We start from the raw sequence: 12617 nt of genomic DNA, 5'->3' as shown, positions 1-12617 counted from the left end.
GTTTTCAAAGTTATTCTATAATTTTATACTTCTACCAACAATAGTTGATGATTCTAGTTGCTCCATTTTCTCACCAACAGAGTGTGGTATTCATTGTTAGTTTAAGTCATTTCAGCAGATGTGTAATGGTATCTTAGTTTAGCTTTAATTTGCATTTCCTTTATGCTTATTGGTCTGGGATGATTTAGGTATCCCCTTTTGTGATATATCTGCTTAAATCTTTTCTCATTTTATCTTTTATTTTGATCTGTATCTGACTGATACCAAGAATTTTTAGGATTTCTTTATATATTCAGGATATGAGTAATTTACTGTATACATGTATTGACACTATCTCTTCCCAATAAAAGATTTGTATTTTAATCTCCTAATATTGTCTGTTGTCTAGCAGAAATGTTTACATTAAATAAAATCCAATTTATCTAACTTTTGCTTTATATCTAGCGTTTTTTAGGTGTTGTTCAAGAAATTTTGCCTCCTCCAATGTTGAGAAGATATTAGCCTATGTTTTCTTCGATAAGCTTTGTAGTTTTACGTGTCACACTTAAGACCATGAGCTATTTCCAGTTAATTTTCGTATAAGGCATGAAGAAAGGTTGAGGTTCATATTTCTCTGTAATACCCCATGGATTCAGTATCACTTATTGAAGGGACATCCAATAATCTCTGAACTGTGGTGTGTTTTTGTTGTAATAATTGGATACGTATATAAAAGTGGGTCTTCAAGCGCAATGTGACCCTGGATTGAATCCTGGAACAGAAAATGGGCATTAGTGGAAAAACCTGGTAATTCCTCAATAAAGTCTGGAGATTAGTAGTAATGTACTAATGTCAGCGTCTTAGTTTTGACAAATGTACCATGAAAATGTAAGATGTCAATATTAGAGGAAACTGAAGGAGGGAGTATATGGAACCTTACCATATGATTTTACAAATTTCAAAAATATTTGAAGTTACTCCAACATAAGTAGTTTATTTTTAAGAAGCTGGGTCTGCTTGGACTGTTTTGTTTCTTCCATTTATTTTTCTGCCTGTGCACTGATTCCACAATGCCTTAGTTACTGTAGCTATGTAGAAATTCCTGAAATCTCTGATGGCTTTAACCAGTTGAATGTGTGTGGTGGAAGTGAATTTTGCCAGTTTTGGAATTATGCCTTAAGAAAATCTGTCAGACTCTGCTTTGCACTTTTAGGAGCCATGAATCTCCAACTAAGACATCCAACTGTCCCCACTGGAGCTGTGACATGGCAAGAAAGAGAGAGGTTCAGCTATCTCAGAATCTTACTTGAGCCCAGCCTTTGAGATATTCCAAAGTGGGACATCTTGGAACGCCAAGTTATTGAGGCTGTTGCTTGTATAATGCTAAAGAGAATTCTTGAGCTGTGCCTGGTTAAGAATGGTAAAAGACGTTTTCTAAGCCACTGAATTTTGAAGCTGTTTATTATGCTACAACAGCTAACCAAAATAAAATATCAAAACAAAGGCCTAGGCTAAAGGTAGGGTAGGTGATAACTGAAGTTAAGAAAGAAGACACAAGTGATTGGGGGAGGGTAAGCAATATATAGATGTGTCAAGTAAAAGGAAAGCAGATGGCCTAAGATAATGATCTCAGGGAAACATTGCATGGCTCTTTCCAAGAGATGAAAGGAAGAAAAACGAATCATAACAATGAGTAGCCACTTCTACTTCTAGTCATGGGGGAATGCAGGGTAATTAGATTTACTCTCCTGCCTTAAGCAATGAAATAAATGTAACAAAGTATCATTTTAAAAAGTTTTCACTCTCAGGCAATAAGCAGTACAGAACTGATCCTGAAGAGACACGGAACAAACATGGTGAACTCTATGGCGGCACCAATTTATACCCAGAAGCAACTTCTGGTGCAGGAAAAGAGCTTCCAAACAGAGCCAATTGCCTTGTTTAGTTGAGAAGACAGAGACTAAAGTTCAGCAAAACTGCTGAAGGCAGAATTTGTAAGGCAGAATGTTGAAAATAATGGTACCAAGAAGAGTAAGCTCCAGAAATCAGCACCAGCGTCCCCTTGACTCTTTCTGTGAATGCATATCTACACCCACAGAAGGTAAAACTTCACAAGGACAGTTGGGGGTGGCAAAGAGGTGGGGATGCCAGGACTCTTTAAAGTGCTCAGTTCCCCAGTGTGCAACAGGCACTGGGAAATGTTTGAATTCTAGCTGGTGTGCCCTGCTAACCTTAAAAACAGGCTTCTGAAAGATCAGACTGATTTGCAAATAACTTAATTGCCTACCGAAGCAAACTTTGAAACTCTGAAGGGAAGGAAACAAAATCCAAAGAACTGAAACTCTTTAAAGAGAGGAAACAAAATTTAACAGACAACAATGTAATAGTCAAAATATCACACATCTAATAAAAAATTGTTAAGCATAAAAACAAAAAAAGTGACAGATTAGCATAGTATTTAGTCAATAAAAACAGCAGTATTTCTAATTCTATCATCTATAAGATGAGAATGTCAGAGTATGTTCTAAATGTGCTCAATATGTTCAAGGATGAAACTTAATTGTGACTAGAGTGAAATGAGAAAAGAGCCACATGAAAAACAAAGGAACTTCTAGCTCCTTCTATCTGCTTTCCTTTTATTCCATACATCTACATATTGCTCCCCTCCCCCAGTCACTTCTGTCTTATTTCTTAACTTCAAATACAATATCTGAAATGGAAAATTCAGTGGATAGGATTCCAAATAGATTAGCCACCGTGGTGACAGTTGCATTGGTGTATACACACTGCTGTATACATTTGTAAAAACCTGCCAGAATGCAGACCTAAGTGGGTATACTTTATAATATGTAAATTATATATCTCAACAAAATTGAATTTTAAAATAGTGTAAAAAAATAGCTGGAATGCAGGATCTGGATAGGGAGTGAGAATAGTGGAAAAAATATTAGAAATTACGTGTTAATTCAGATAATAAAGGGTCTTGAATTTTATCTTAAAATTGTGGCACTTTATTCTGCATTCAAGCTGCTGTAATATCAAATTCTCACATTTTGTTGTTGAACATGCTACTTTATGAATCAGTTTATTATTGTATCATATAACCAGACACATAAGAGACTTATTCAAAAACCCAGATATGAACCAGAATTTTTCACAGTGCTAAAGTTGGTCTGATAACTGATGCTAGTTGTCTGAGGAATTAGCCCCTATATGAAAGTCTACTCATGAGATTACTAGAAGGAACTCCATGAGCATAGCATAAATCAAATAGACTTTAGTACTCTGACTGGGGTATTTATACGGTGAAGTGATAAATCCTTCTCTTCTACATTTAGAAATATTATTTATGATCATATTCTTTAGGTGATTATGAACAAACAAAGGACGCTCCTTTTTCATTGCTCCATGATGATCATTCTCCAAATAACATGTTCTAAGGGTGACATAACTTTAAAATTTTCAAATCATCTTAATAATAAATAATAAATAATAATACATGTATACATTTATTAGTTTTAATTATACTAGTCATTTATTATACAATTATACTAGACAGTTATACTGGCTTTGTTTATATTAGCTTTGTTGTAGCTTTGTTTTTGTTTTGTTTTGTTTTGAGATGGAGTCTCGCTCTGTTGCCAGGCTGGAGTGCAGTGGCTCCATCTCGGCTCACTGCAAACTCCACCTCCTGGGTTCAAGCGATTCTCCTGCCTTAGCCTCCCCAGCTGGAACTACAGGTGCGCGCCACCACACACTGCTAATTTTTATATTTTTAATAGAGACGGGGTTTCACCATGTTGGCCAGGATAGTCTCAATCTCTTGACCTCATGATCTGCCACCGCGGCCTCCCAAAGTGCTGAGATTACAAGTGTGACCTAAAAGGTGAAGGAGAAACAAAACTGACACTTACTGGACATTTATGATGTGCCACGCAGTGTAATACAGAACCTCTACATGCTGTCTGAGTTCATCCACACAACACCCTTGAGAGATAAAGATTTATATCTCTGTTACTAGATGAAGAAACAGAGTCTGTGGTGCAAACGTACAGGCGAGTAATAAATTAACCAAGAGCAAATGTTGGAATCCAAGTATCTGGCTTCGGAAATCTATTTTGCTAATGAGAACTGCCTTATGAAAGTTCCTAAAGACAATCTAACTTGAGTCCAGCATATTTCATTCCAAAGCAGCGTCCTTCACTGTGCACCTACTGGTCAAACTTGGTATTAACCTACTATTCATTAAAATTAGTTTTATAATATAACAAGCTTTAATCATTCTTAAACCTGTGATTAATTTTTATTTATTTGAATGTGAAAAAGTAGCTATATACATATATATATATATATATATATATGTATATATAATTTTATCAGGAACATGACTCAAGCCAAACTTTTATATTGGTGATTTTTTTTTTTTTTTTTGAGGTGGCATCTCGCTCTGTGGCCCTGGCTGGAGTGCAATGTCGTGATCTCGGCTCACTGCAACCTCCACCTCCCGGGTTCAGGCGATTCTCCTGCCTCAGCCTCCCGAGTAGCTGGGACTACAGGCACCTGACACCACGCCCAGCTAATTTTTATACTTTTAGTAGAGACAGGGTTTCACCATGTTGGCCAGGATGGTCTCGATCTCTTGAGCTTGTGATCCGCCCACCTCGGCCTCCCAAAGTGCTGGGATTACAGGCATGAGCCACCACGCCAGGCCTATATTGGTGATTTTTAAGATGTTTAACATCTATTTTTTTCTATAGTTTGCAGATTTTCATAGACTGCATTCACAGAATCATTTTCTGACACAATCATCTCATTCTTTTATTTAACTTCTAACAATTTACTCTAGTTTCCTATTTTGAAACATGTCTGTCTTAATTATTGGCACATTGTATTGCTCTTTCTCCAGACTTGCTGATTTTTCTCATGTCGGGAAGCCTTACAGTTTTCCCCCTAGAGTCTACAACATGAAATATTTGCTGAGAGTTGTGTCTCTGAACTGATAGTCCAAGAGTCCCCTGGGATGTAACTGGGGACTCATACGAAGGTGATTTTAAAACGTTTTTAATGCCTAGAATGAATAAGATAAATACCTTTATAACAAGGTAGTACAAAATAGTCTTATAAAAAGTAGAGATACATTTAAAATTTTTGTGGGAATTAACAGGCAATTAACAGGGCTATTTTGTTCCCACTGTGCTCTCTACAATGAAAAGAATCATGGACCCAAATGAAACAGAAGAAGCTTGTGATATGGCCAAGCAATTTCTATTCTCTTTTAAAGAACAAAGCGATAGAGCTAGCTTTTCAACTACCAAATATATCCTTTTAAATAGAATTGAAAACACTTGATCTCTCACCATGACAATGAAATGCTCTTAATTTTTAAAACAACACATTAGGCTAATTAAGTCATGTTTAGAAATGTAGTTCCCTGTGATTAGACTTGTTCTCAAGTCAGTAACAGCTGACAGCACCATGCTGTTTATAATAAAGAGTAGAAAACAATGTTGGAAACTAATACTTTTGAAATAATTTCTAATCAGTTGATGAATTGCATAAATCTAAAGTACTGCCTTCTTTCTCTTTGGTTTTATAGTTCATGGAATTTCAGAGAGTTAAAAAAGGTCAGACACACTGAGCTATTTAAACAGGTGTAAAACCTCACTAGTTTATCTAAAAATTACCCCTATTTAGGCAAAATTTGTATCGTTTCCTAGAATTTTGTTTGTGTGTGCGTCACCTCACAAAAGTGGTGCTCTTACAAATTAAATGGATTCCAGTATATTTTTCTTGTGTGTATTGATACTTTAGGCGATTTTGCCTGAAGAGGGCAGTGCTTCACCAATGGACGGAATCTCTAAGAGTAAAATTATGGAGACCGCAGTGACTGCACTACAGAGAAAGGGCAATTATAGTAGACTACTTACTCAGCATACTTGAACAGATAGACTTTTTGCTTGCTATAAATATCTGTTTGATTATAGTAGCATATTATTAATATGTCATCTTTACCTATCTGCCCAGTGGATAATGTCAGGAAATAAAGGACTGCAAATGTATTTAAAAACATATCTATGCTACATGAACATGTTTCTGAAATATAATATTCTTGCATGAACATCATAAAGTCACTATTTTTTTTGCTAGCTGAAATCAGAGTTGTTTTCAGGGAAAGAATGGTCTTTTTAAAGGAAAATCCCTGCTGAGTCACTTTAAGGTGTAAGGTAACATCTGACTGCTTGGGTGTGAAGGAGACTAGCAGAGGATGATCAAACATTCTACCTAAGAAGAAAACAAAAAGGAACGGAGGGACATCGAGGGTACCCAGAGGCAGGAGAGGGTCTGGGCTCTGGTTGCTTAAAATTATTTAAATTAAATCTTACTAAGAGAGGAGAGTTCTAGATTTTAAATTATCACTGTATAGTCTTGTGAGGTCTCTCTCCTACCTGCTATGAATTTCCACAGATATCTATTACGTTCAGTTGGCTTGTGGGCTTGTCATTAAGGGTGAGTACAGACATCAACAGAAAAATCTTTTTCACATAGCAAATACATGAATAAATACGCGAATGAATTGATGATTATATTCAGATGCATTCTCTGTGACCACTGGTCATAATTACACAAGTTATGTTCTAATACTGAAAGACCATTCAGGTCCCAGAAATACCTAGGCCAATTCATACCTTCGTTGAATGGCACCTGCTTGGCTTTTGTGAATTCTGAGATTTCCCTTTTGCAGTCTTCTACCTCTGTCTTTCCACTGAGCTGTCAGTCACACTTAGGCCTCTAGCCGTTCTATCTATTGGATGTCCAGTGTTCTTCAGTACACTGAAATTGCTGCTGTGAGTTGCGAAAATAGAAATCGAAAGTTATTGAAAACCATGTCAAAGACTAGTAAAGAAGCTGTGATTGAGGTCAGAGATTGTGTGTGATTCTGTAAGTAACTTAAATAAACTTCAGGGTGAGGTCTCTATTTTGGTTGTTCAGGTGACCGCTGTCCTCTCTTTTGTTGTTTTTCTGATACGTTCTCTACAATAGATATTACTAAATAAATAGGAGGATATTCTATGTGAGGATACTTTGGGATGATGAAACATCATATAAAAAGTGGAGAAAAAATTTAGTTATGAAAAGCTAAGGAGGGAAGACATCTAGCAGAAAGAAGACAATGAGAATGATTTACATAAATTTAAAAAAGTATTAGTAGTAATAAGTGCACTGGTATAAAATTTACTGCAGGTTAAAAGTATTTTTGAATGAACCATATGAATATGATGAAAGATATATATGTATATATATATAAAATGCAAGCTAATATATACAGAATTATTTAATGGGTGTTGAGAAATATTCTCTCCTGAAAAATGACACTTTGGATTATTTTTCTTGCTATCATTGCCAAAATGAATGTTAAAAAGGAGTAAATTCAGTAAAAGTGAGCAGAACAACATATTAACATAAAGTCTCAAAAATAGTTCTGTGTGTGGGAGAGAGGATGGTTGCTGTAAACTTCATTAAGCCAATTGTTGAGGAGACATCTGGAATCTGATACTAGGGGATGCCAGAGCAATAAATGTGCATAGTGATTTTGTGTTCAAATGCAGCAGTCTAAATAGGGTTTGTCTGAATAAAATGCATTATTTAGTAATGCCACTGAGTTGCCTCCCTGGGTTCTTGTCGGTGTTGGAGAAGGACGTCAGAGACAGGCAAAGGGTGAAGGGCCCAGTCTCCAGGAGAGTACAGAGACAAATAAGTGATGGGCAACCAAGGCCTGCTCCCCAAACTGGATCACTCTAGATCCTACTTAGACAGCTGAGAAATTTGTTTTTTTCCTTCAGAATTATAAACTTACTGAGGGTAGCAATCATATATACTCTCCATTCTCATTAATGAAAATAATGGCTATTCAATAAAAAACGATTGAATTAATGGATAGTTTATTTGCCAATAAATAAATTCTGTGGACTTTTTTGGAAGCAAATGTCATTCAGAATTCTACGTAGTAAGAGTTTAAAGAAAAATTCTTGTGAAATATCAAGAGGTTGATGCAACTCTGTATGTATGCATTGTTTCATTAAATGAACAATGAGGCCCTGCTTTTAAAAAGGTGAATGAGACCCAGCAACTGCCTTCAAGAGTTGTAAAGTTCATTGGAGACAAGTTTTACACGAGTACATTTGCTTTTTGTCTGAGAACTTTATACCCACTGTTCCTTTAAATAATGTCAATTCATTTCTTATGTATGGGAAATGAAGTCTTATATTCAATAATAGAGTGGATGTAAAAGTATATGTATTAAAATATCACACTTTACTCCACAAGTTTCTACAATTTTTTTTTTTAATTTTTAATTTTTATTTTTATACTTTAGGTTTTAGGGTACATGTGCACAATGTGCAGGTTTGTTACATATGTATCCATGTGCCATGTTGATTTCCTGCACCCATTAACTCGTCATTTGGCATTAGGTATATCTCCTAATGCTGTCCCTCCCCCCTCCCCCCACCCTGCAACAGTCCCCGGAGTGTGATGTTCCCCTTCCTGTGTCCATGAATTCTCATTGTTCAATTCCCACTTATGAATGAGAACGTGCGGTGTTTGGTTTTTTGTCCTTGCGATAGTTTACTGAGAATGATGTTTTCCAGTTTCATCCATGTCCCTACAAAGGACATGAACTCATCATTTTTTATGGCTGCATAGTATTCCATGGTGTATATGTGCCACATTTTCTTAATCCAGTCTATCATTGTTGGACATTTGGGTTGGTTCCAACTCTTTGCTATTGTGAATAGTGCTGCAATAAACATACGTGTGCATGTGTCTTTATAGCAGCATGATTTATAGTGCTTTGGGTATATAGCCAGTAATGGAATGGCTGGGTCAAATGGTATTTCTAGTTCTAGATCCCTGAGGAATCGCCACACTGACTTCCACAATGGTTGAACTAGTTTACAGTCCCACCAACAGTGTAAAAGTGTTCCTGTTTCTCCACATCCTCTCCAGCACCTGTTGTTTCCTGATGTTTTAATGATGGCCATTCTAACTGGTGTGAGATGGTATCTCACTGTGGTTTTGATTTGCATTTCTCTGATGGCCAGTGATGATGAGCATTTCTTCATGTGTTTTTTGGCTGCATAAATGTCTTCTTTTGAGAAGTCTCTGTTCATGGCCTTTGCCCACTTTTTGATGGGGTTGTTTGTTTTTTTCTTGTAAATTCGTTTGAGTTCATTGTAGATTCTGGATATTAGCCCTTTGTCAGATGAGTAGGTTGCAAAAATTTTCTCCCATTTTGTAGGTTGCCTGTTCACTCTGATGGTAGTTTCTTTTGCTGTGCAGAAGCTCTTTAGTTTAATTAGATCCCATTTGTCAATTTTGGCTTTTGTTGCCATTGCTTTTGGTGTTTTAGACATGAAGTCCTTGCCCACGCCTATGTCCTGAATGGTATTGCCTAGGTTTTCTAGTAGGATTTTAATGGTTTTAGGTCTAACATTTAAGTCTTTAATCCATCTTGAATTAATTTTTGTATAAGGTGTAAGGAAGGGATCCAGTTTCAGCTTTCTACATATGGCTAGCCAGTTTTCCCAGCACCATTTATTAAATAGGGGATCCTTTCCCCATTTCTTGTTTTTGTCAGGTTTGTCAAAGATCAGATAGTTGTAGCTATGCGGCATCATTTCTGAGGACTCTGTTCTGTTCCACTAATCTATGTCTCTGTTGTGGTACCAGTACCATGCTGTTTTGGTTACTGTAGCCTTGCAGTATAGTTTGAAGTCAGGTAGCGTGATGCCTCCAGCTTTGTTCTTTTGGCTTAGGATTGACTTGGCGATGCAGGCTCTTTTTTGATTCCATATGAACTTGAAAGTAGTTTTTTCCAATTCTGTGAAGAAAGTCATTGGTAGCTTGATGGGGATGGCATTGAATCTATAAATTACCTTGGGCAGTATGGCCATTTTCAAGATATTGATTCTTCCAACCCATGAGCATGGAATGTTCTTCCATTTGTTTGTATCCTCTTTTATTTCATTGAGCAGTGGTTTGTAGTTCTCCTTGAAGAGGTCCTTCACATCCCTTGTAAGTTGGATTCCTAGGTATTTTATTCTCTTTGAAGCAATTGTGAATGGGAGTTCACTCATGATTTGGCTCTCTGTCTGTGATTGGTGTACAAGAATGCTTGTGATTTTTGTACATTGATTTTGTATCCTGAGACTTTGCTGAAGTTGCTAATCAGCTTAAGGAGATTTTGGGCTGAGACAATGGGGTTTTCTAGATATACAATCATGTCATCTGCAAACAGGGACAATTTGGCTTCCTCTTTTCCTAATCAAATACCCTTTATTTCCTTCTCCTGCCTGATTGCTCTGGCCAGAAATTCCAGCACTATGATGAATAGGAGTGGTGAGAGAGTGCATCCCTGTCTTGTGCCAGTTTTCAGAGGGAATGCTTCCAGTTTTTGCCCATTGAGTATGATATTGGCCGTGGGTTTGTCATAGATAGCTCTTATTATTTTGAGATACGTCCCATCAATACCTAATTTATTGAGAGTTTTTAGCATGAAGGGTTGTTGCATTTTGTCAAAGGCCTTTTCTGCATCTATTGAGTTAATCATGTGGTTTTTGTCTTTGGTTCTGTTTATATGCTGGATTACATTTATTGATTTGCGTATGTTGAACCAGCCTTGCATCCCAGGGATAAAGCCCACTTGATTATGGTGGATAAGCTTTTTGATGTGCTGCTGGATTCAGTTTGCCAGTATTTTATTGAGGATTTTTGCATCAATATTCATCAAGGATATTGGTCTGAAATTGTCTTTTTTGGTTATGTCTCTGCCAGGCTTTGGTATCAGGACGATGCTGGCTTCATAAAATGTGTTAGGGAGGATTCCCTCTTTTTCTATCAATTGGAATAGTTTCAGAATGGATGGTACCAGTTCCTCCTTGTACCTCTGGTAGAATTCGGCTGTGAATCCATCAGGTCCTGGACTCTTTTTGGTTGGTAAGCTATTGATTATTGCCACAACTTCAGAGCCTGTTATTGGTCTATTCAGAGATTCAACTTCCTGGTTTAGTCTTGGGAGGGTGTATTTGTCGAGGAATTTATCCATTTCTTCTAGATTTTCTAGTTTATTTGCATAGAGGTGTTTGTAGTATTCTCTGATGGTAGATTGTACTTCTGTGGGATCGGTGGTGATATCCCCTTTTTCATTTTTTATTGCATCTATTTGATTCTTCTCTCTTTTCCTCTTTATTAGTCTTGCTAGCAGTCTATCAATTTTGTTGATCGTTTCAAAAAACCAGCTCCTGGATTCATTAATTTTTTGAAGGGTTTTTTGTGTCTCTATTTCCTTCAGTTCTGCTCTGATTTTAGTTAGTTCTAGCCTTCTGCTAGCTTTTGAATGTGTTTGCTCTTGCTTTTCTAGTTCTTTTAATTATGATGTTAGGGTGTCAATTTTGGATCTTGCCTGCTTTCTCTTGTGGGCATTTAGTGCTATAAATTTCCCTCTACACACTGCTTTGAATGTGTCCCAGAGATGCTGGTATGTTGTGTCTTTGTTCTCATTGGTTTCAAAGAACATCTTTATTTCTGCCTTCATTTCATTATGTACCCAATAGTCATTCAGGAGCAGGTTGTTCAGTTTCCATGTAGTTGAGCGGTTTTAGTGAGTTTCTTAATCCTGAGTTCTAGTTTGATTGCACTGTGGTCTGAGAGACAGTTTGTTATAATTTCTGTTCTTTTGCATTTGCTGAGGAGAGCTTTACTTCCAACTATGTGGTCAATTTTGGAATAGGTGTGGTGTGGTGCTGAAAAAAATGTATATTCTGTTGATTTGGGGTGGAGAGTTCTGTAGATGTCTATTAGGTCCACTTTGTGCAGAGCTGAGTTCAATTCCTGGATATCCTTGTTAACTTTCTGTCTCGTTGATCTGTCTAGTGTTGACAGTGGGGTGTTAAAATCTCCCATTATTATTGTGTGGGAGTTTAAGTCCCTTTGTAGGTCACTCAGGACTTGCTTCATGAATCTGGGTGCTCCTGTGTTGGGTGCATATATATTTAGGATAGTTAGCTCTTCTTGTTGAATTGATCCCTTTACCATTATGTAATGGCCTTCTTTGTCTCTTTTGATCTTTGTTGGTTTAAAGTCTATTTTATCAGAGACTAGGATTGCAACCCCTGCCTTTTTCTGTTTTCCATTTGCTTGATAGATCTTCCTCCATCCCTTTATTTTGAGTCTATGTGTGTCTCTGCACATGAGATGGGTTTCCTGAATACAGCACACTGATGGGTCCTGACTTCTTATCCAGTTTGCCAGTCTGTGTCTTTTAATTGGAGTATTTAGCCCATTTACATTTAAAGTTAATATTGTTATGTGTGAATCTGATCCTGTCATTATGATGTTAGTTGGTTATTTTGCTCGTTAGTTGATGCAGTTTCTTCCTAGCCTCGATGGTCTTTACAATTTGGCATGTTTTTGCAGTGGCTGGTACTGGTTGTTCCTTTCCATGTTTAGTGCTTCCTTCAGGAGCTCTTTCCGGGCAGGCCTGGTGGTGACAAAATCACTCAGCATTTGCTTGTCTGTAAAGTATTTTATTTCTCCTTCACTTATGAAGCTTAGTTTGGCTGGATATGAAATTCTGGGTT

Source organism: Symphalangus syndactylus, chromosome 19 (genome assembly GCF_028878055.3).
Source record: "Symphalangus syndactylus isolate Jambi chromosome 19, NHGRI_mSymSyn1-v2.1_pri, whole genome shotgun sequence".
In the NCBI taxonomy this organism is placed as follows: domain Eukaryota; kingdom Metazoa; phylum Chordata; class Mammalia; order Primates; family Hylobatidae; genus Symphalangus; species Symphalangus syndactylus.
Note: the sequence above shows the minus strand (reverse complement) of the source record.